The sequence below is a fragment of the Phacochoerus africanus genome, chromosome 3, assembly GCF_016906955.1.
Source record: "Phacochoerus africanus isolate WHEZ1 chromosome 3, ROS_Pafr_v1, whole genome shotgun sequence".
In the NCBI taxonomy this organism is placed as follows: Eukaryota; Metazoa; Chordata; class Mammalia; order Artiodactyla; family Suidae; genus Phacochoerus; species Phacochoerus africanus.
Genome location: NC_062546.1, coordinates 49,481,834 through 49,507,383, shown reverse-complemented (window position 1 = coordinate 49,507,383; position 25,550 = coordinate 49,481,834). Strand labels below are relative to the sequence as shown.

Genomic DNA, 25,550 nt, shown 5'->3' with positions numbered 1-25,550 from the left:
GCTCGGAGCAGCTTGAATCTGGCACTGCTGTGGCTGCGGTGTAGGCCGGCAGCTACAGCTCTGATTAGACCCCTAGCCTGGGAACCTCCATGTGCCGCAGGTGTGGCACTAAAAAGACAAAAGCCAAAACAAAACAAACAAACTATATATATATGTTTTCTATATTTCTTTGGGTTCAAAAATATGACATTCCTATTAGAATGGCTCAAAACACAAAGAAACAGATACAATATTGCCAGGTTCTAATAAAGGCACAGAAAAACTGGAACTCTCGTACACTCCTGGTGGGTTGGTAAAATGGCACAACTACTCTGGAAAATAGTTTGGCCATTTCTCCTAATGTTAACACATGCACTTACTCTAAGACCCAGCAATATACTTCTAGGTATGTACCCAGAGAAATGACCACTTTTGCTCAAACAAAAATCTATACATAAAGGTTTAGACTGGCTTTATTTACAATAACCCTAACCTGGAAACATTCACCTTTAACTAGTGAATGGATATACAAACCATGGCATATGCCTATTAAAATGAGAAATCATTTCATACCTATCAGATAATGCAGAAATAAAAGAGTTTAATAACACCAAGTGTTCGCAAGGCTTTGGATAAACAGGAGTTTTCCCACTGTTGCCATAAATGTAAATTGATTCAAATACTTGGGAGAACATGGAGCAGGTTGAAGATGTGTGTGCACTATGATCCAGTAATGCCTCTTCTCAGAATACTCAACCCCATTTTCATAGCACACAACCAACACATCAATAGGAGAACACAAAACTAAATTCTGGTATGTTTAAACAGCAGAATGAAACAGAGCACTTAAAGCAAATGAACTCTAGCCACTTGTATCAACATGGCTTGAAAATATACCTGAATGAGCAAGCAGGTTGCAGAATATATAAACATGGGATCTTTTATTAAGATCTTAAACCATTCGGAGTTCCCGTCATGGCTCAGCGGTTAACGAATTCGACCCGGAACCATGAGGTTGGGGGTTGGATCCCTGGTCTTGCTCAGTGGGTTAAGGATCCGTGAGCTGTGCTGTGTAGGTTGCAGACAAGGCTCGGATCCCTCTGGTGTAGGCCGGTGGCTACAGCTCTGATTCAATCCCTAGCCTGGGAACCTCCACATGCCGCAGGAGTGGCCCAAAAAATGGCAAAAAAAAAAAAAAGATCTTAAACCATTCAGTCAACAATGTACATGGGCTTATAGATACAGGAAAAAGTATGTAAAAGCAAAAATTTAGACTGCAAATTACCTCTTTTTCAAATACAAAAAGGGTATTTAAAATGTTTTACGTTCTTATTTTAAAAACAAAACAAAACAAAAAACCGACCCTAAAGCAAAGACAATGTGTTTAGACTTATTAGATCTGAGTACCTGACATATGAGGGTCCATTCTTTCAATTTCTTTATATTTGAAAGTTCCCAATTAAAAACAAAGTTTTAGCAAAGAACCTCTAGAAGAATATACAAAACACACACAAAAAATGGTAAAAGTAGTTTCCTCCAGAGAAGGAAATCAGATCAGACAGCAGGGAGTCTTACTCTCCACATCTGTCTTCATGTACTTTTTGAATTCTTACTCATATATATCAAATTTTTTTTTGGGGGGGGGGTCTTTTTGCCATTTCTTGGGCCGTTCCCACAGCATATGGAGGTTCCCAGGCTAGGGGTCAAATCAGAGCTGTAGCCACCGGCCTACGCCAGAGCCACAGCAACGCGGGATCCGAGCTGCGTCAACCTACACCACAGCTCACGGCAATGCCAGATCGTTAACCCACTGAGCAAGGGCAGGGATCGAACCCGCAACCTCATGGTTCCCAGTCAGATTCGTTAACCACTGCGCCACAAAGGGAACTCCTCAATTATTTTTTAATTACAAATAAATTTGATCTATTCTTCACCTCTAGTCCCATCCCTCTCCAAGGGAAAAGAAATCTAAATATTTTTATTTTGAATATGGAAAAGGCCACTATGGGAGATTCCATCCCAGACAGTGCCATGAATGAGCTCTGTTATCTTGGGAGATTATTTAATCTGCACCTCTCCAAGACTTGCGCCACTTCTAAAATCATATCTTCTGTGAAAACACAAACACCTCTCCATAAAACAGATGAGAAGTTCGAAGTACACCAACAGGAGCAAAAAGCAGTTTTCCTATAACTCTGAGTGGAAAACTTTTAAAATCTATTACAGCAGGTCCAGATAAACCATCTGTAGTGATTGCCTCATGTTCTCTGTGGAATAAAGTGGGCAGAAATGTATACAGATAGTCACTATTACTCAACTCAATGAAGCAGGAAGTTGGGAGCTATTATCTGATGACTTATTTTCTTAATGAACTAAGGAGTAGAGGTCATGGTGAAGTAGAAGGAAACCAAGGATGAAATCTGGGAAAAGGATAAGTAAAATGACTGACAAAAAGAAAAAAAAAAGTCAAGGATCTAGCTGAGGCCAAAACTTATACATATATAAAGGAGAAAGTCACACTGTTATCTTATTTCTTCCAGCAGAGTGCAACCAAAAAAACACAGAAAAATTAATTAATTAGGACTGTGCCACTGAGGAAAGTTGGCAAGTTCAGAACATAAGAAAATCAAAATGTCTGTGACATGAAAGTCCTGCGACTCCCTGGAGTCTACAGCAGGTAAGATGGGTCAGGAAGGCCAGAGGAAGCCACAGAACACAAAGCGCCCAAGGAACAAGGCCACTGGAGACCGAAGGAGAGCCAGGAAGGGCAGGGTATGTGTAGACAGGTTACTCCCCAAGCTCAAGGTTCCAAGGTGCCATCTGGGAGATGGCAAGGCCCAGGAAAGCTGAAGTGAACTGGAAGTACAACTGCTTGGAAAAGATAATGTAAAGGGAAGGCAAGGTTTGGAGGCTAGAAGAGCCAAACCACTTAGAGATGACGTTAGAAGACACAGTGGAAAGAAACACAGCAAGCCAGGAGCCAACATACAAGGCACATAACGGCCAATAAATTGGTAGAGGATGGCAAAAAAGTAAAGGGAGGGTTGTACCACAGATTAATGTGAACTTCAGAACTGACAGGCATTGCTGAATTGAGTCTGGAGCACACATCCTGCTAGTCTCACTATCTGGAATGCTATGCCATCTGGAGAATTCCTATTCATACTTCAGATCGCTGTTTAAATGAATAATTCTTCAGCAAACCCTTTCCAGACCTCTCAAAATGCAAATTAAATTGTTTACCTCTCTTCACTATTCCCTCCAAAAACAATGACCACAATTCATGCCAAGTAGCCTTCTTTATCCAAAAGCATCTCTTGAGTTCGTGCAGCAAGGAATCCACATTTCCTGAATCTATTTGATTCTCTAAGTGTGTACTAGAAAAATATAAGATTTCAGAGAGGGAAGGGCATACCCAAAATTTATCCAGCTGCCAGGTCAGGAAGGCAGCTTCTCTGGCATACTAGCTTTAGGAAAACTTAGCCACGCACAATTAAAAGTAGTCTACTTAGGAGTTCCCATCGTGGCTCAGTGGTTAACGAAATCTGACCAGCATCCATGAGAACACAGGTTCAATCCCCGGTCTCACTCAGTGGATTAAGGATCTGGCATCGCCATCATCTGTGGTATAGATCACAGACACGGCTCAGATCCTGCATTGCTGTGGCTCTGGTGTATTCTTAGCTATAAGAATTCCTAATACTATTAAGATCCCTTTTTTATTTTAATGTTTCTCACTAAATTTATGATGAGAATATAATCATGTGTAAGCTTTCTCATGAAAAACATGAGAAATCCAAAAGAACATAAATAAAATGTATTATTTACAATTCCTTCCAATCATAATTACTAAACAATTTTTTAATGTTCCTTATTCAGGCAAGCACTTTGGATATACTGCTAGAGGGAGTAATAAGCGGCTTTAACATTTCTAGATGGCCATTAAATTCTCCAAAAATAAACATAGCCTTCGTCCCAACAATTCTACTCTTAAGGAATTTATCATAACAATTAAAATAGGATCAACTTTTTCATTATGGGAATGTTCACTAAAATAGTGCTCAGAATAATCCAAAACTGGAGAGGGAAATATTAATATCTAAAAATAGAAAACTGAAATAGAAAACTGGTTGGTTAAAGTGTAGATACAGTATTAGAATATTGTGGGCAGAGTTCCCCTTGTGGTGCAACAGAAACTAATCTAACTAGTACCCATGAGAATGTGGGTTCAATCCCTGGCCTCGTTCAGTGGGGCGGGGATCAGGTGTTGCTGGGAGTTGTGGTGTAGGTCATAGACTGGGCTCAGATCCTGCGTTCCTGTGTAGGCTGGTGGCTACAACTCCAATTTGATCCCTAGCCTAGGAACCTCCATATGCCACAGGTGCGGCCCTACAAAAACTAAATAAATAAATAAATGTTTTTCTTCTCAAACCAGGGAATAAATGGATTAACATCTAGAAATACTGCTTAGCCATCAATCTACTTGTGGAATTGGCTAAGAAACATTTTCTGGGCAATGGGAAACCCCCCCTATTTGACAGAAAAAAAGAATGAGAAAGGGGAGTTTGACAGAAACATCACTAAACTATATTTTATTTATGCAGTCCTTGAATGGAAGATATCATAGTACACACACTACATATTACATACTACACACACACCCAAATCAAATACCCCAAATCAAAAAGCTTACTCCTTGACAACTCAGTAGTACATAAAGCAATGTGGTCTTAAGCTGTGCTACCCAATGTCACCTGCCCCGTGTGACTGCTGAGCACTAGCAATGTGGTCAGTCCAATTAAGATGTGCTCTAAGTGTAAAATACACACCAGACTTCAAAGAGTTACCATGAACAAAACAGTAAATACCTCATTTTTATATGGATTACATGAGGTGATGATATTTTTATACCAGGTTATAAAATATGTTACTAAAATAAATTTTACCTGTTTTTAACTTTATTCAATGTAGCTACTAGAAAATTTTACACATTTGACCCCCATTATAACTGTAATGGACAGCATCAGTCATCTAAAGAAAGTGGGTATTAGCTGTTTTATAGTATACAACCATGGTAATTACAATCAGATCCCATTCAAAGAGTGTGTTTTGACACTTTTTCGCAAATACACATATACCCAGGCATGGGTATATACCTTGGTCCAAAGACCAAAGCCAATTCTACATCATATCCTACATAATCAACTTTGCAGCCTGCATTGTGACAGAGGGAAGCAGGTGGCATAACCTAATTTCTCACACTCACAGGACTGGGAGGAGGGAGAGAGACAGAAGTGAAAAAAAGCCAAAGCAGAAATCCATGTGGTAATGAGCACAAAGGGGAGCTGGGGGCTGCTCTTGAGAAGCTCAGAACCAGCGTAAGAAATCTAAATAAAACACAAGGTCCATCCAAGGGTAAATACTATTCAAATCCAAAGGGGCTGAACTGCAGGTTCTGGCTTTGCATGGTAAACATAAAACAAAACACACGTATTTAAAAGGAATTATCATTAGAGGGAATGGGACAAATCCATTGATGAGATTTTTCCACACCAAACAGAAAGTCAGCAAGCAACCAAACTTAAGACAATTTACAGACAGCTGGTCTTAATCCTATACTAACACGCTGATTTTAAAACCTGAAAAAGCCAGAGGTGTTCTAGTATGCTTGGAATCTCTTTCATACAACCATTACACAACTCTTCCATCTTCCTTCCTTACCTTCTTATGCAAGCTCTGTAATCATCAGTGTTTATATAGGTTTTTGAAACTACCCAGTTTCTCCGGTAAATATTTACTTCTCTTGTTGCTGCTGATCAAACTATAAACATAGCATTTTTATATAACATGTTTAGTAATGGGAAAGTAGGACATTGACGTCAACAGCATGCAGAGCCTGTAAACCGAAAACACCACAATTACCAGACACAGTGAGGCCTCTTGGAAATCATCCTCCAATAAAACAGAAATTTCCCCTCCTTGCTCAGTTTTTGATCCAGTTTATATCCAAGTCCCTTCACATCGGTGGTAGTTCAATCAACTTCTAAAATGCACCTGGGGGGAGTTCCCATCTTGGCACAGCGGAAACAAATCTGACTAGGAACCATGAGGTTGCAAGTTCAATCCCTAGCCTTGCTCAGTGGGTTAAGGATCCAGCATTGCCATGAGCTGTGGTTCAGGTTGCAGACATGGCTCAGATCTGGCATTGCTGTGGCTCTGGTGTAGGCCCGCAGCTACAGCTCCAATTAGACCCCCTAGCCTGGGAACCTCCATGTGCCATGGGTGCAGCCCTAAAAAGACAAAAAAAAAAAAAAAAGACATAAAATGCACCTGAATCAGCACCCAGTCTCCAGGCTCCAAGAACTGGACAGAGCTGGTACTCTCAGCTGTGTAGTGTACTGTCACTTGTATGCTCTTGCTAACAATGATGAAACATACTATCAAGCCTTCTCTTTGAGTAAGTAAGAGCTTAATATTTTAGCATCTGTACTAAAGTCTCAAAGAAAATAGAATAAACCAATTGCTAGAAGTTCCTGCTATGGCTCAAGAGGATCAGTAGCATCTTTGCAGTGTTAGAACACAGTTTCGATCCCCAGCCTGGCAGAGTGGGTTAAAGGATCTGGCATTGCTGCAAGTGTAGTGTAGGTCAAAACTGCAGCTCAGATCTGATTCCTGGCCTGGGAATTTCATATACTGTGGGGCAGCCAAAATAGGAAAGGAAAAAAACAAAAAAAAAAAAAAAACAACTGCTGGGCTAGCTTCCTGAACTGCCACAATGGTCTAACATTGAGGTGGAAATAGAGCAATCTACCATTTAACTGGACAGACTGCAACTAAGGAACCCAGCAGGAAAGCTCAGAAAAAAAAGGAACTCAACAGGGCTTGAAACTGTCACGAACGACTTGGGAAGTGGAACCTGGGGCCAGCCTTGAAGGATGGAGAGTCCTGAGCTAGAAGCCTCCATGGATCCCAGAGGTAAGCATGAAAACAGGCTAACAGGGAACACTGTGGGAAATGGAGGAAGAAAACCCCTCACCAGAGTCTTCGAAGTCCAATGTGAATGCAACACAGCTCTCTGACACATGAGCTTCTGGGCAGGTGGTGAGAGTACAAAGAATCCTCCACTGGATAATCAAGACAGAAGTTTAAGAAGCTATTGTGTTAATCTAAGTATACTGATCTTGGCAAGTGGGACAGTGGAAGGAACAGGAGAAAGAGGGATGGATAGAGGGAGCAATTTCAAAGGAAAAAGAAAATCTAAGACTTGGTATCAAAGGTGACCTCCAGGAAAACAAGAATGTCCCTCCTTTAAAAATAAGTAAGGAAATGTACTTGACAAAGCAAGTTATGAAAGAGGTATGGACATGTTGAATTTGAGGTGGCAGTAGCATGTACATTTGGCAAGTATCCACCATAAGCCACCAGAAACTGAGAGAAACTCTGTGAAAAAACAGAGCAGAGAAAGATATTTGTGAATTGAAATATAAACACGGTAACCAAAACACTGGGAGTTGGGAGCCCATTTATTTTGCAGATATCCCCAGACAGAAACTAACTTGCCCTCATCTCCCTCATGATTTACTAAGAAAACAGGGAGTTCCAGTTGTAGCTCAGTGCTAACCAACCCGCTGGTATCCATGAGGATGTATGTGGGTTAAGGATCCAGTGTTGCTGTGAACTGTGGTGTAGGTTTCAGACACAGCTTGGATCCGGCATTGCTGTGGCTGTGGTGTAGGCCAGCAGCTGTAGTTCTAATTCAACCCCTAGCCTGGGAACTTCCACAGGCTGCAGGTCTGGCCATTAACAACAACAACAATGACAAAACACATACAATTTAATGATGATGGCTTAAGGGAAAAAACTACACAAAGAAAACTAAAAAAATGAAAGTCAGACACAAAAATATTCACAATGGTGTCATTAAGTAGAGGAGCAAGGAGATTTTCTTCTTCCTAATTTTTGTTCTTTCCCAAGTCTTATTTAATTTTTAAATAGCAAGCACAGACTTATATTAGAAAATGAAAAATGTTTTAAAATGATCGATCGCCTCGACATTTTTGAAAGTTCTTTTAACTGTACACCTAGTGAATTTACTTGTAAAAGTAAATAAATAAAAATACCATAATTTTACATCCACCATACCGAATAAATTTAGTTTTGACAAAAAAGGTGAGAGAATGTTTTATCTGTAAGAGTATAAATTCTTTTTCTATTTTTTTTTTTTTTTGCTTTTGCTTTTTAGGGCCACACCCTTGGCACGTGGCAGTTCCCAGGCTAGGGGTTGAATTGGAGCCATAGCCACCAGCCTACGCCACAGCAACGCAGGATCTGAGCTGTATCTTTGACCTATGCCACAGCTCATGGCAGCGCCTAATCCTTAGCCCCCTGAGCAAGTCCAGGGATGGAACCTTCAACTTCATGGTTACTAGTCAGATTCACTTCCTCTGCACCACAGTGAGGACTCCAAGAGTATAAGTTCTTGCAGCTTCTAAATTCTCAATTTGCCAGTATCTATCAAAATTTAAAAACTGGAAAATCTTATGCACTATGCCAAACAATTTTATTGCTAGAAATTTTACTTATGGGGTATTCTCTCCAAAGTATGTACAAGAAATTTCACTGCTATATTATTTGTAACAGCAAAAAGTTTTAAATAACCAAAATACCCATCAAGCTTTGGGATGAAGGCGATGGTAGAAAAAAAAGAAAAGTTAAAAAAAAAAAAAAAGGAATGTTCTTTAGTAACATATTTGTACTTAGTCTCAATACTTAACTATTTGTGCTTAGTCTCATTACTTAAATTGATGAAATTGAGGGAACAGGTCTTCCACATCTTTACCCCCAAGCTTCACATATGTGACCCTGACCAAGAACCCCAACAGAAATAGGTACTCAAATGTTCGTGGATAAAAAATGCAAAAGCACATAAAGGAAAATGAAAATATTCACCTCCTACCTTGTAATTAGTATAAGTGGCAAGACCGTACCTGTTTGTTTTCCAGTTTAATCTACTTATGTGAAATTTGGCCTTGAAGAAATTCATTACCTTATCATTAGCATTAACCTAACAAGTATTCCCAGTATTGCCTTCACACCTTTGTTGAAATCTGCAAAAGGCAAAGTCAAGTACGAATGAGGTCTGCCACTTAAGGACCATCAGCACAAAATGCAGAACAAAGATCATGTTTCAGACGCACCTAAATGGTGTGATGCAGACCTGTCCATCCGCTTTCCACTACAAGCTGCCCAGCTACATTTCCTTGTGCTGCTGAAGTCCAACCTCAAAACCGCATGGAGTCTTGGTTAGTGGAGTCAAGACCTAGCTAGAGAAAAATAAAAAAAAAAAAATTAAAATTGGAGTTCCTGTTGCAGCTCAGCAGTAACGAACCTGACTAGTACCCATGAGGATGCAGGTTCAATCCCTGGCCTCTCTCAGTGGATTAAGGATCCGGCATTGTTGTGAGCAATGGTTTAAGTCACAGACGTGGCTCAGACCTGGCGTTACTATGGCTGTGGCACAGGCCAACTGCTGGAGCTCCAATTCAACCTCTAGCCTGGGAACTTACATATGCCACATGTTCAGCCCTGAAAAAGCCAGAAAAAATTAAAAAATAAAAAGTCATAATAAACCTGGCAGGAGGCATTCAACATGACTGATGACTACAGTCTACTTTTCACTGGGCCATGCCAAGTCCTAGAACTTGCTCTATTACTTCTTCCCTCTAAAAGAAGTATCTCCAGGGTCCTAGGCAGGATTACAAATTGCACCTTCAGTCCCTTAAAAATTAACTCTCCATTTACACAAAATATTTTGAAAGACAGTATTTTAGAACACCAGGAAAAAGCAATTTTGTATCCAATGGGCTTTCTTTTTTTTTTTTTTGTCTTTTCTCGGGCTGCACCCACGGCATATGGAGGTCCCCAGGCTAGAGGCCTAATTGGAGCTGTAGCCACCAGCCTACGCCACAACATCACCAGATCTGAGCTGAGTCTGCGACGTCACCACAGCTCATGGCAACACCGGATCCTTAACCCACTGAGTGAAGCCAGAATTGAACCCGCAACCTCATGGTTCCTAGTTGGATTCGTTTCCTCTGCGCCACGAAAGGAACTCCCCAAAGGGCTTTCTTGATAATTTTTCTAACTCCATATTCCCTAGCACAAGGCCTCAATTTTCAAAAAAGTTTCAAAGATTTTAGTTCTATGTGCCAGGCATTGTACTATATATCATACATGTGAAATTACATCATCACAACAACCCTAAGGAACCACTGGGCCCACACTTTACAGCTAAGAAAACTCAGAAGGGGTGAGGCCTCCTGGTAAAAGTCCTAGAGCTTATAAGAGATGTGACAAGTACAAGGGGGTAGAATCCATCAGGACTATGACAGCAGAACCTTCACCTTTCATTATGACTCTACATTGCTTTCAATATCACTGCTAGAATAAACTGCATTTATGAGGAAAACAAAAGAGAAAACTTAATTACTCAAAAATCACTTTCTTTTAAAGCCAACATATTAATGAGTTAATACACTGGGAGGGTGCTTCCAAAAAAGCTGGGTCATTTAATACACAATAAGATGAACATCTGCATACCTATTTTTTAAAAAGCTTGGTTTTCAATAGGTATACAGATGTTCATCTTATTGTGTATTAAATGAATGTATTTTATACACTCTTGTACTTGTACATGCATTAAACAATAAAAAGCCAGAGTCTGACCCCAGCAGTGTCTCTGGAACAGTCAGTGCAACACCAGATATGAGCCTGGCCCTCCATCCATTATATAGAAAAACACATGAAATTACTACAATTTAGCCAGATAACAAGTTCTTCACTGGGATATATTTAGGCTATGAATCTTTCAACTTCATGGTCAGTTCTAGGGCAAATTAGCATTGCCACTCACAGATGACTCTGAATAAACACACAAATGCCATCAGCAGTACCAGTCCAGCTTTCAAAGGTCCTCCAGTAATCCTGTATTTTTTTTAACTTCAGAAACTAAACACTGGCATTTTGCTATTTGGGATAAAAAATATTACTCATTTTACATGATTAGAATACAGAAATTATGGTTTTCTCCTTCTAAAACATATTTGGCATCCAAGGCAAAAAAAAAAGGGTAATTTACTTCCCCAAATGATTTTCATAACCAAAAATCTATTTTAAGCTATGTTTATTAAAACTTTACATAGTCAAAAAGGAGACACAAGTGTTCCGACTGTAGCACAGAAGAAACAAATCCGACTAGTATCCATGAGGATGTGGGTTCAATCCCTGGCCTTGCTCAGTGGGTCGGTGATCTGGCATTGTCATGAGCTATGGCATACGCTGGCAGCTGTAGCTCCAATTTGTTCCCTAGCCTGGGAACTTCCATATGCATGGGTATAGCCCCTTAAAAAAAAAAAAAAAAAAAGAGAAAGAAAAGGAGGCAAAATGTGACATCCATCAGTGAAGATTAGTCAAGAAGAGGAATAATGGAAAGAACAGGGAAAAAGTAGCAAGAAAAGCTTTAAAAGAACATGTTATTTTAGGTGAAACAAATCATACATTTTGTACTTTGAAAAATGCAAGTTGCACAATATGTATAACATAATCCAACTTTTATTAAAAGTATAATTATACTAACATATTTATGACACAGGAAAGGATAAACATCAAACTGCCTTGACTGTAGGGGGTATAAGAGGCTGTATGACTTTTAAAATCTGCTTTATCCAACTATGATGAGTTGAAATTATTTTCCAACATGCATATGCGTCTTTCAAAAATCCTTTAAAAAGCTAAAAAAAATTTTTTTTAAGGTTTTGAGGGCAAAGTTGCAAATTAACAAAATATCATTCAGACAAATCATAAAAAACTTCTGAATGTGAAAGCACTATGACTCTATATTTATTTTTGGAAAGTATTTTTAAAGCTGATAGGTAAGATAAGTGTTTGGAAAGACTCACTTTTTACTCCACTGAACAACTATCAGAGATCAAAACACAGATTTGGGTCAGAGATTCTAACATCGGGGAAATGCAAATATATTTTAAAGAAAGGAAGCTTTGAGAAAGGAATCAAGCAGGAGAAACCACAAAACAAAAATAAGACTCAGTTATCACGTGAGCATCCTTGAACTTCCGTCACAGCACCACTGGAACAGCCCTCCCCTTCGTCGGTCCCACTGTACTCAGGAAATAGAAAAACCTGCCCTTTGCACACAGGCTATATAGCTGAGATCAAAGCCCAGGCTCTTGAGAGCATTTCAGAGGAAACATCACTTGGAACACAATGACACATCACCTGACTTTCCGCCAATAAAGGCCACTCCACACTCACAAGAAACTATTCACAGTGCTTCTCTTGTCTCTTAATTGGGGTGTGCAACAGTACAAAGTCTGGTTTCCAGACTTTGATTTCCCACATTAAAAAACAGTCACCAAAAAATATGCAGGGAAATAATACAGAACTGTCATTTTTGCACTTTACTGTTTCCTTAAAAGGGGATGTTAACACTTCAGAAGCAGGAAAGATACAACCCCAGGGCCAATCCCATTCACAGGCAAGAAACTAAGCAGCCAAATCATTGTATCAATTCAGTCATGCCAAAAAAGACTGACAAAACACTCAGTCCCGATTTAAAGAAACAAAAACAAAACCTCTTCAATTAAAATTAAAATGAACTTGCTTAATATGACAAAGAATATCTTCTGAAAGCAAGGGCAAACACAAAATACTATATACTTGCCATGCTTTTACATTTAGTTTGCATTTTTTAAAGGACTTAACTTTCAGGCATGTGTATACCTGAAATTCTAGATGAAATGAGCAATTTTTTTTTAGAAAAAAAACTATTTTTTGAGACCCTGTACAAATAACAATAGGGAAAAATGCAAAAGCAAAGAATTATGCTCAAGAAATATGTCAGACCAGGACAAATTCACAGGCCAGTTATAGCCTAACCTTCCTGGTAAGAAATGGGAAATAGTTATCTTCCCAATTTATTCTGAAAAAACTGGCATGCTAACAAAGGAAGCACAAGAGGAGAAAACTATGTTAACCACACTTGCCATTCCTAGATTTTTTTTTAAACTTCTGCAAATTTGACATGCAAAGAATGAAATCTGGTTTCAATCCTGATTCCTTTAGTTCGTATGTCTATAATTCTCTTATGAACTATATAAATGCCTTTTGCCCTTTTTTCAGTAGGTTTGAGTTTTTTTCTTATTCATCTGTATGAACTCCTTAAAAATTAAGGATATTAATCACTGCTGTGGTGTGGGTTTGATCCCTGGCCCAAGAACTTCCACAAGCCACGCGCAACCAAAAAAAAGGGGTGGGGGAAGTTCCTCTGCCAAGTCCCAAGATCAGAAAAACAGTCACCATCATTTGCTAGATGTGTTTGATCAAAACCATTTCAATATATTTAACATTCATCTCTTAAAAAATGCATATCCAATAAAATCATTGCTCTAGAAAACAACTACATAAGTATAATTATATTGAGTTGTAAAATAAATCTAAATCATGACAGTAAAATACTTTTAAGTTAAAATACTACAAAGCCATTCTGTAATACACTAGTTGATGACATGAGAAAACAGGCATGATCTGTTACTAAGTGAAAAAAAAAAAAAAAAAAGGCTGAGCATTTCCATTTTTATATTAAAAAACTACACTTATTGGCAAGCCAAGCAGTCTAGACACGTACCTAAATACCAAAGTAATCCTTGCTGGGTGTCAGATACAAGATGATGTCATTTATTTTCGTTTTGTTTTGTTTTGTTTTAGACATTACTAATGAACATGTATTCTATTTGTGGTTAGAAATAAGTTAAAAATTCATAAATATTTACGCAAAATAAGTCACTAAAAAAACAATGTGTCCACATACTTGAGTTGCAACTGTCTTTCAAGAAAAATAAGTTGCCTTTCCTTCACTAAATAAGTGATAATATCCCGTTTCACAGTTAAGGATCCAGCACTGCCACTGCTGCGGCTTGGGTAGTTGCTATGGTATGAGTTTGAATAATGGCCTGGGGAACTTCCACCAGCTGCAGGCCTGGACAAAACAAACAAACAAACTTGAGTAGAAAGTCTGTAAATGACATCTAGCTTCCCCTTTTGGCTGCTTAGAATAAGTCCACCCTACTTCCAGACTGTATCACTTAAAGTTCCCATTTATTGAGACCGTGGTGTTGAAAATCATCAAGTTCAAATTTTCCTTTTTAATTCAGCTGATTATCCCAAGTCCTCTTTAGCAAACAAGCAGATTTAAAATCTAAAAATATCTTACTTTTTATTTTTATTTTATTTTATTTTTTTGTCTTTTTGCCATTTCTTGGGCCGCTCCTGCAGCATATGGAGATTCCCAGGCTAGGGGTCGAATTGGAGCTGTAGCCACCGGCCTATGCAGAGCCACAGCAATTCGGGATCTGAGCCGTGTCTGCAAACCTACACCACAGCTCACAGCAATGCTGGATCCTTAACCAACTGAGCAAGGGCAGGGATCGAACCTGCAACCTCATCGTTCCTAGTCGGATTTGTTAACCACTGAGCCACGACAGGAACTCCTAAAATCTAAAAATATTTTAAACAAAATCATGTTCTGGTAGATTATTCATCTTTGAGAAAAACATTTCCTTTGAAAAAAATGAGATCTTTATTTTGAAAACTAAACCCCAAGAAAAATGATCTACAAATAAAAAAAATAGTAGTTAACAATATCATAAAATTAAAGGACAAAATGGGCAAAATATCTATAACATTTACAAGTGCTAATATCCTGGATATAAAAAGACCTGCTATAAATCACAATGAGGTCGGCAAGAACAAGCACCTTACAAAACGTGGCAAAAAGAGAGCCAAGAAAAAACTGGGTGACCCATTTTCTAAGAAAAATTGGTGTGATATGAAAGCACTAACTATGTTCAATATTAGAAATATTAGGAAAAAAACAGTCACAACAACTCAAGGAACCAAAATCACAACCAATGGCCTCAAGGGCCATGTGTTTGAAGTGAGCTTTGCTAATCTGCAGAAAGATGAAGCTGCATTTAGAAAATTCAAGCTGATTGCTGAGATGTGCAGGGCAAAAACTGCCTGACCAAACTCCATGGCATGGATCTTACCCGTGACAAAATGTGCTCAATGGTCAAAAAATGGCAGACCCATCCCAGGTTCACAAGGACGGTTCAACATATGCGAATCAATCAACGTCATACACCACATTAACAAAAGAAAAGTCAAGTACCATATGATCATCTCAATAGATGAAGAAACACGCATTTGGCAAAGTCCAACATCCATTTATGATAAAAAAAAAACTCTCACCATATAGGTATAGAGGGAATATTCCTGAACATAATAAAAGCCATTTATGACAAACCCACAGCAAATATAATACTCAATGGAGAAAAGCTGAAAGCCTTCTCACTCAAATCTGGAACAAGACAGGGATGCCCACTCTCACCACTGCTATTCAACAGAGTTTTGGAAGTCCTAGACACAGCAATTAGACAAACAAAAGAAATAAAAGACATCCAAATAGATGAAGAGATAAAACTGTCACTGTGTGCAGACGACAGGATACTATACAAAGAAAACCCTAAGGACTCCACCCAAAAACTACGTGAACTGATCAACAAATTCCGCAAAGTAGCAGGATGTAAGATTAACATGCAGAAATCAGTCGCTTTTCTGTACACTAACAATGAAATATTAGAAAAGGAATACAAAAATACAATACCTTTTAAAATTGCACCCCCCAAAAATCAAATACCTGGGAATACACCTGACCAAGGAGGTAAAGGACTTACATGCCGAGAATCATAAAGCATTAACCAAGGAAATTAAAGAAGATGTAAAGAAATGGAAAGATATTCCATGTTCCTAGATTGGAACAATTAATATCCTTAAAATGGCCATACCACCCAAAGCAATCTACAGATTCAATGCCATCCCTATCAAATTCCCCATGACATTTTTCACAGAACTAGAACAAACAATCCAAAAATTACATGGAACCACAAACGACCCAGAATTGCCAAAGCAATCCTGAGGAACAAAAACCAAGCAGGAGGCATAACTCTCCCAGATTGCAGGCAATATTACAAAGCCACAGTCATCAAGACAGTGTGGTACTGGTACCGAAACAGACAGACAGACCAATGCAACAGAATAGAGAACCCAGAAATAAACCCCGACACCTAGGGTCAACTAATGTTTGACAAAGGAGGCAAGAACATCAAATGGGAAAAAGACAGTCTATTCAGCAAGAATTGCTGGGAAACCTGGACAGCTACACGCAAATCAATGAAACTACAACACACCCTCACGCCATGCACAAAAATAAACTCCAAAGGCCTGAAAGACTTAAATAGAAGACAAGACACCATCAAACTCCTGGAAGAGAACATAAGCAAAACATTCTCTGACATCAACTTCATAAATATTTTCTCAGGTCGGTCTCCCAAGGCAACAGAAATAAGAGCAAAAATAAACCAATGGGACCTAATCGAACTGACAAGCTTTGGCACAGCAAAGGAAACCAAAAAGAAAACTTACAGAATGGGAGAAAATAGCTTCAAAGGATGCAACTGACAAGGGCTTAATCTCTAGGATATACAAACAACTTATAAAACTCAACAGTAAAAAAGCCAACAACCCAATGGAAAAATGGGCAAAAGACCTGACTAGACATTTCTCCAAGAAAGATATGCAGATGGCCAACAAGCACATGAAAAAATGCTCAACATCCCTTATTATTAGAGAAATGCACATCAAAACTACCATGAGATTATCACCTCACACCAGTCAGAATGGCCATCATTACTAAGTCCACAAATAACAAGTGCTGGATGGAGTGCGGAGAAAAGGGAACCCTCCTGCACTGTTGGTGGGAATGTAAGCTGGTAGAGCCACTATGGAGAACAGTATGGAGGTACTTAGAAATCTATACATAGAACTACCATATGATCCAGTAATTCCACTCTTGGGCACATATCTGGACAAAACTTTCCTTAAAAAAGACACATGGGAGTTCCCGTCGTGGCGCAGTGGTTAACAAATCCAACTAGGAACCATGAGGTTGCAGGTTCCATCCCTGGCCTTGCTCAGTGGGTTACGGATCTGGCATTGCTGTGAGCTGTGGTGTAGGTTGCAGACACGGCTCGGATTCCTTGTTGCTGTGGCTTTGGCGTAGGCCAGTGTCTACAGTTCTGATTAGACCCCTAGCCTAGGAATCTCCATATGCCATGGGAGTGGCCCTAGAAAAGGCAAAAAGACAAAAAAAAAAGAAATCTTACAACTCAATAATAAAGACAATCCAATTAAAAAAACAAGCAAAAGATTTAAATGAACATTTCTCCAAAGACATACAATTAGCATATGAAATGATGTTCTACATCACTAGGAAAATGCAAGTAAAAATCACAATGAGATAGCACTTCACACTTTGGCTATACTCAAAGTCAGATAAATAACACATGTGGAGAAATTAGAACAGTCGTATACTGCTGATATGTAGCCACTTTGGAAAAGTCTGACAGGTCCTCAAACTGTTAAGTGTAGAATTACCATTATGATCCAGCAATTCTACTCCTTGATATTTACCCAAGAAAGTTAAAAACATAATCACACAAAAATGTGTACACATATGTTCACAGCAGCATTATTCATAATAGCTAAAATCTACAGACAGGGAGTTCCTATAGTGGCTCAGCAGAAACAAATCTGACTAGCATTCATGAGGATGCAGGTTCGATTCCTGGCCTTGCTCAGTGGGTTAAGGATCTGGCGTTGCTGTGAGCTGTGGTGTAGGTCACAGACGTGGCTCTGATCTGGTATTGCTGTGGCTGTGGTGTAAGGCAGAGGCTACAGCTTCAATTCAACCCCTAGTCTGGGAACCTCCATATGTCACCAGTGTGGCCCTAAAAAGCAAAACAAAAAACAAAACGAAAAAAAAAAAACAAAGAACTATGAACAACGTAAAAGTCCAATAACTGATCAGTGGATAAATAAAATGTGGCACTAATACTTACAACAATGTGGATGAATCATAAAATCATTATGCTAAATAAAAATCACAGAGTTCCCACTGTGACTCAGCAGTAACGAACCCAACCAGTATCCATGAGGATGCAGGTCTGGCCTCCCTCAATGGGTTAAGGATCCAGTGTTGCCTGTGAGCTGCAGTGTAGATAGCAAACATGGCTAGGATTCCACATCACTACAGCTGTGGCATAGGCAAGCAGCTGCACCTCCAGTTTGATCCCTAGCCTGGAAACTTACTTACGCCATGGGTACAGCCCGAAGAAAAAATTTTAAAAAATTAAAGTTAAAAAAAAAAAAATCACAGAAAACCACATACTGTATGATTCTATTTGTATGAAATGTCCAGATATGACAAATCCATAGAGTACAGATTAGCAGCTGCCAAGGCCTGGAGGGAGGGAAGAATGAGTAATGACTGCTAGTAGGTAAAAGGCTTCTTTTGAGGGTGAAAAAAATGTCCTGAAATTAGAGAGTAGTGATGGTTACACAACACTAAAAACAACTAAAGCATACCTTTTAAAGGGTAGACTTTAGGAGTTCCCACTGTGGCTCAGCAGGTCAAGAACCCAACTAGTATTCATGAGGATGTGGGTTTGATCCCTGGCTTCAATCAGTGGGTGAAGGATCCAGCATGGCCACAAGCTGTGGTATAGGTCACAGATGAGTCTGGGATCCCGCACTGCTATGGCTGTGGTAAAGGCTAGTGGCTGCAGCATAGCCCTATAGCCATCGACCCCTAGCCTGGGAACTTTCAGGTGTGGCCCTAAAAAGAAAAAAAGAAAAAAGAAAAATAAAATAAAAAATAAAACTAAACTAAACTAAAATATAAGGTAGACTTTATGGTGTGTGAATTATATCTCAATAAGGCTTTATTCTAAGGTTATTCTGTCAAAAGCACCTCCCCTATCATTCCCATAGAACTTCATGTGGGAATAAATATGAATAAATAACCTTTTAGGAGCTCCCATTGTTCTCAGTGGTAATGAACCTAAGATCCGTGAGGATGCAGGTTCAATCCTTGGCCTTGCTCAGTAGGTTAATGATCCCTCGTTGCCATGATCTGTGGTGTAGGTCGCAGACGCAGTGCAGATCCTGCATTGCTGTGGCTGTGGTGTAGGCCAGCGGCTGTATCTCCATTTTAACCTCTAGCCTGAGAACTTCCATACGCCATGGGTGCAGCCCTGAAAAGAAATATAATACTAATAATAAACTTTTAAACTCAAAGGCCTTACTTCAGGGCCACGTATTTCATGACCAGATCACAAAATTGTTTGGGGTGTCACAAAGGATTTTTTTCATGAACCAGAAATTCCCAAGCTAGGGGTCGAATTGGAGATGTAGCTGCCAGCCTATGCCACAGCCACAGAAACACAGGATCCAAACTGCATCTGCGACCTACACCACAGCTCACAGCAACGCCAGATCCTTAACCCAGAGTGAAGCCAGGGAGGGATCAAACCCACATCCTCATGGGTACTAGTCAGATTCATTACTGCTGAGCCACGATGGGAACTCCTGTAAAACTTTTTTGAAACTCACAGAGGTATAAACATCAATGTGAGTCAGTCAAAACAAAGTCTGGAAAGGAGTACCCACTGTGAAGCAGTGGGCTATGAATCTGACTGCAGCAGCTTGGGTCACTGTGGAGGCACCTGTTCAATCCCCAGCACTGTGGATTAAAGGATCTGGCATTGCTGCAGCTGTAGTGTCAGTCATAGCAGTGGCTGGGATTCAACCCCTGACCTGGAAACTTCCACAGGCCATAAAAAAAAGTATGGAAAATATATTTTAGGAGTTGACTGACACCTATTTAGGAATCAAAACTATAAATACATAACCTCAAAGGTGAAAATAAATTGAAAGAAATCTGAAGCCACTTTGGAGCATCACCCTAGAAAAAGTGAGTTGGATTCCATCTCTCTTTTTATTGGTTAAGTGAAATAATAAAAGACTCCCTACACCATTTACATCCTGGGGCTTCTGAGAGGATTCAGAGTAACTTCCTGCTGCCATGACATCCAGAATCCCTGCTGGAAAAATACAGGGTCTCAACTTATACTGAGTGTCAAGAAGCAGGTACAAAAAGGAAAACTTCAACAGGAAGGGGAAAAAAAAATCAATATTCAGTTTATCTTCACAGGGATGAAAAAATAAAGGAAGAGAAACAAGAATCCGCAAAATTTCTCTAAGGGAGAGAACATTTTCAAACACTTCGAGTGAGAATCCCTGACACAAAAGATGCCAACAGTGCACAATACGATAGCATGACTAGATTAGAAGCCCTTGAGATGAACCTGAAGAAAAGATATAACTTGTATAATTCCTTCTGGCAAGAAACTTGAAGTCATCCTTAAATCAACAGGGAAACGCAATTTGAAGAATTAGTACAAAATCAAGGACAGATTCTATCAAGAATTTTTTCATATGGTACACAGAATTCCAGGGTCAATGTCAAAGTAACAAACTTTGTTCGTTAAAAATACTATATACATGAGTTCCTACTGTGGTGCAATGGAATCAGCAGCATCTCTGCAGCATGAGGATGCAAACTGGATCCCCAACCCAATGCAGTGGGTTGCAGATTGAGTTTTGCCACAGCTGCAGTCTAAGTAGCAACTGCAGCTCAGATCTAATCCCTGACCAAGGAATTTTATATGCTGTGGGGTGGCCAAAAAAAACAAACAAAAAAACCCTATATGTGATATTGTAATCTAGTGAAAAAGACACTGAAAATAGGATAGACACTTTAATATCATTAAAGACTATACACTGGAGTTCACTTCGTGGCTCAGTGGTTAACAAACCTAACTAGGATCCATGAGGGTGGGGGTTCAATCCCTGGCCTCGCTGAGTGGATTAAGGATCCAGCATTGCTGTGAGCTGTGGTGTAGGTCGCAGACACGGCTCAGATAGAGCATTGCTGTGGCTGTGGCGCAGGCTGGCAGCTGTAGCTCCAATTTAACCCCCAGCCTGGGAACTTTCATATAACACAGGTGCGGCCCTAAAAAGCAAAAAGACTATACACAATAATGCATTCCAATGAATATTTAAAATAAGAAAGACTGCTATTATTTAAATCTGCCCTTAAGTACTCTACAGTGTAATAAGAATAAGTATTTAAGAAGAAAAAAAAGACATTTGCAGCTATTATGACTGTCTAACTAAGAAACTCAAGAGAATCAACTTAAAAATAAAAAGAGAGTTTGGTTAGATAGCATACCAGACAGAGTGCTATTTCATTTTCCTCATGAAGACACAAAAGGACTGTTTCCCAGCCCCCATGCAGCTAGGACAGGGCAAACAGATTTTGAGAGAAAATACTACTACTTCCAAGATAGGGCCATTTAAAAAAAAAAAAAACTTTCATGCACAAAATTTACCAAAATCTGGCAAATTTCGAGGCCAGATTTTTTTTTTTTGTGGGAGGGGTGCTTCTTTATTTATTTATTTATTTTTGTCTTTTTAGGGCCACACATGTGGCATATGGAGGTTCCCAGGCTAGGGGTCGAATCAGAGCTACAGGTGCCAGCCTGCTCCCCAACGACAGCAACACCACATCTGAGCCTCATCTGTGACCTACACTACAGCTCACAGCAACACTGGATCCTTAACCCACTGAGCAAGGCCAGGGGTGAACCCGCAACCTCATGGTTCCTAGTCGGATTTATTTCTGCTGCGCCATGATGAGAACTCCTAGAAGCCAGACTTTGAAGTCAGTTGTGTTTAAGATGGAAGGCGCCTGGAAGTTCCCGTCATGGCTAGTGGTTAACGAACCCGACTAGGAACCATGAGGTTCTGGGTTCGATCCCTGGCCTTGCTCAGTGGGTTAAGGATCCAGCGTTGCCATGAGCTTCAGTGCAGGTTGCAGACGCGCCTCGGATCCCGCATTGCTGTGGCTCTGGTGTAAGCTGGTGGTTATAGCTCTGGTTTGACCCCTAGCCTGGGAACCCTCATATGCCATGGGAGTGGCCCAAGGAATGGCAAAAAGACCAAAAAAAAAAAAGATAGAAGGAGCCTAGATCCCCAACTCAGCAATTAGGGGAGGACCACCAAGAAAAATAAAAGGAAGAAATAACTTTATTTTGATAGTACATTTTGGCTAGCATTAACTAAGATAAATAATATAGGCAGTCAGTTATAAGGTAAACAGACTGCATGCAGTATACTTTCTTTATACTTGTTTTATGCAAATTAGAAAGTACTATACCAGAGGGCCAGGACCCACCAATAGGTAGACACTACCTATCTACCACCAGGAAGCCTGAACAAGCCGCTAGACCAACCTGACTTAGCAGGAGGCAGACACCAGAAGCAAGAAAACTACAATCCCACAGCCTGCGAAACTGAGTCCACAGACACAGGACAGAACCTACCCTAAGGCCCCCAACAACTGAGTGACAGGAGGGGGAGTGTACTGCTGGGACACACAGGACATCCCTTACAAAAGGCCACTTCTCCAAGATGGAGAAATATAACTCAATATTCCACATGCATAAAAATACAAATAAAAATTTGGACAAAATGAGACAGCAGAGATGTAACTTCCAGACAAAAGAAGAAGATAAAACTCCAGAATAACAACTAAGTGAAGCAGAGACAGGCAATCTACCTAAGAAAGAGTTCAGAGTAATCATCATAAAGATGATCCAAGAACTTGAGAAAAGAATGGATGGACAGAACATTAAAGAATCAGAAAATACTGGACTTTCCAGTGTGGCTCAGTGGTAACAAACCTGACTAGTACCCATGAGGATGCAGATTCAATCCCTGTCCTCACTCAGTGGATTAAGATCCGGCCTTGCCGTGAGCTGTGGTGTAGCTGCTCAGATCTAGTGTTGCTGCAGCTATAGCAAAGCCCAATTCAACCCCTAGCCTGGGAACTTCCATATGCCCTAAAAAGACAAAAAGAAAATGTAAAGAAGAACCAGAGTTAAAGGATACAATAACTGAAATGAAAAATACACTAGAAGGAGACAATAGCAGAATAAATAAGGCAAAAGAATAAATAAGTAAGCTAGAAGACAAAATGGTGGAAAGGTAGAAATCACCGCCACAGTACAGAATAAAGAAAAAAGACCAATAGAAATAAAGACAGTCTAAGAGTCTTCTGGGACAATATCAAACATACAAACACATTATAGGGGTCCCAGAAGGAGAAGAGGAAGAACCTGAGAAAATGCCTGAAGACATAATAGCTGAAAACTTCATTAACATGGGAAAGGAAACCATCTAAGTCCAAGAAGTGCAGAGTCCCACACAAGATAAACCAAGGAGGAAGACGTCAAGATACACGGTAATCAAACAAAAATTGAAGATAATGAGAAAATATTAAAACAAGGGGAAAGCAACAAATAACATGCAAGGGAATTCCCATAATATTATCAGGTGATTTTTCAGCAAATCCTTTGGGCCAGAAGAATGAGCAAGATATTTAAAGTGATGAAAAGGAAAAATCTACAACCAATAATTGGCTACCCAGCAAGGCTCTCATTCAGATTTGACAGAGAAATTAAAAGCTTTACAAAAAAGCAAAAGGTGAAAGAATTCAGCACCATCAAACCAGCTTTACATGCTAAAGGGACCACTCTAGGCAGAAAAAGTGAACAAAAACAAGAAAATTACAAAATGGAAAGCTTACCAGTATAGGCAAACACGGAGTGAAAGTAGGAAATCATCCACACGCAAATACGATACCAAAATCAGTAATTGTGAGAGAATACAAACACAAGATATTTGAAACATATTTGAAATCAAAATATCAGCAACTTAACACAGTCATGTGGGGGGAGTTGTGTGGGGTGGGGTGTGTGTGTAGACTGCTGTGTCAAAACTTCACAGTAACCACAAACCAAAAATCTGTAATAGATATATACACAAAAAAGAAAAAGGAATCAAAAATCAAAGACAGTCATCAAATCACAAGAGAACAAAAGAGGAAAGAAAAAGGACCTACAAAAACAAATCCAAAATAATTAACAAAATGACAATAAGAACATACATATAGATAATTACCTTATATGTTCCAACCAAAAGGTATAGACAGAATGGATACAAATGCAAGAACTGTCTACAAAAGACCCACTTCAGATCTAGAGATCTGAAAGTGAGGAGATGGAAACGTATTCTATGCAAATGGAAATCAAAAGAAAGCTGGAGTAACAATATTCATATCAGACAAAACAGACTTTAAAATAGACATTTAGGGTTCCCTGATAGCCTAGTGATTAAGGATTTGGTGTTGTCACTGCTGCGGCTCTCAGTTCAATCCCAGGCATGGAAACTTCTGCATGCCAGCCAAAAATATAACAATAATAAAATAAAGACTGGGAGTTCCCTTCATGGCTCAGCAGTTAATGAACACGACTAAGATCCAAGAGGATGCAGGTTTGATCCCTGGCCTCACTCAGTGGGTTAAGGATATGGCATTGCTGTGAGCTATGGTGTAGGTCCCAGACGTGGCTCAGATCCCACATTGCTGTGGCTGTGGTGTAGGCCGGCAGCTATAGCTCTGATTTGACCCCTAGCCTGAGAACTTCCATATGCTGCAGGTGCAGCTCTAAAAAGCAAAAAAATAAAAAAAAATTTAAAAAAAATAAAGACTGTTATAAGAGACAAAGGATTACATAACAATCAAGTACTCAATCCAAGAAAAAGATATAGCAATTGTATATATGCACCCAACATAGGTGCACCTCAACATGTAAAGCAAATGTTAATAGCCATAAAAGGAGAGATAGAGAGTAATACAATTATAGGAGGGACTTTAACCCCACTTACAGCAATAGACAGATCATCCAGACAGAAAATCAATAGGAAACACAGGCCTTAAATGATACAATAGAGCAGATGGACTTAATTGATATTTATAGAACATTCCATCTGAAAGCAGCAGAATATACATTCTTCTCAAGTGTACATGAACATTCTCCCAGACAGATCACATGTTCAGTAAATTTAACAAAATTGGATTCACATCAAGCATCATTTCTGACAGCAACACTATGAGAACAGAAATTAACTACAAGAAAAAAACTGCAAAAAACACAAACACGTAGAGGTTAACCAATATGCTTCTAAACAACCAATGGATCAGTGAAGAAATCAAACAGGAAATCAAAAAACACCTAGAGACAAATGAAAATGAAAACATGATGATCCAAAACCTATGGGACACAGCAAAAGTAATTCTAAGAGAGAAGTTTATAGTGATACAAGCTTACCTCAGGAAACAAGAAAAACCTCAAATAAACAACCTTATACCTAAAGCAACTAGAGAAAGAACAAACAAACCCAAAGTTAGTAGAAGAACGAAATCATAAAGATCAGAACAGAAATAAATGAAGTAGAGGATTTCCCGTCGTGTCTCAGCAGTAACAAACCCTACTAGTACCCATGAGGACTCAGGTTCAATCCCTGGCCTCACTCAGTGGGTTAAGGATCCAGCATTGCCATGAGCTGAGGTGTAGGTCACAGACACTGCTCAGATCCCACGCTGCAGCTTCAACTGGACCACCAGCCTGAGAATT

The 25,550-nt window shown here is 39.5% G+C and overlaps 1 protein-coding gene across 3 annotated transcripts in view; it reads right to left on the bottom strand.

Moving 5' to 3' along the window:
- The window catches only part of SLC23A2 (solute carrier family 23 member 2), a 156,982-nt gene that overhangs the window by 122,227 nt on the left and 9,205 nt on the right, over positions 1 to 25,550 (bottom strand). Inside the window, exon 2 of one of the 3 annotated variants that reach the window (XM_047771721.1) lies at positions 9,177 to 9,302. The exons of 1 other annotated variant lie outside the window; for it this stretch is intronic. The gene's annotated coding sequence lies outside the window, so the exon portion shown is untranslated. The remainder of the gene's footprint in view (positions 1 to 9,176; positions 9,303 to 25,550) is intronic. One more of the 3 variants, XM_047771722.1, reaches the window with a different exon arrangement.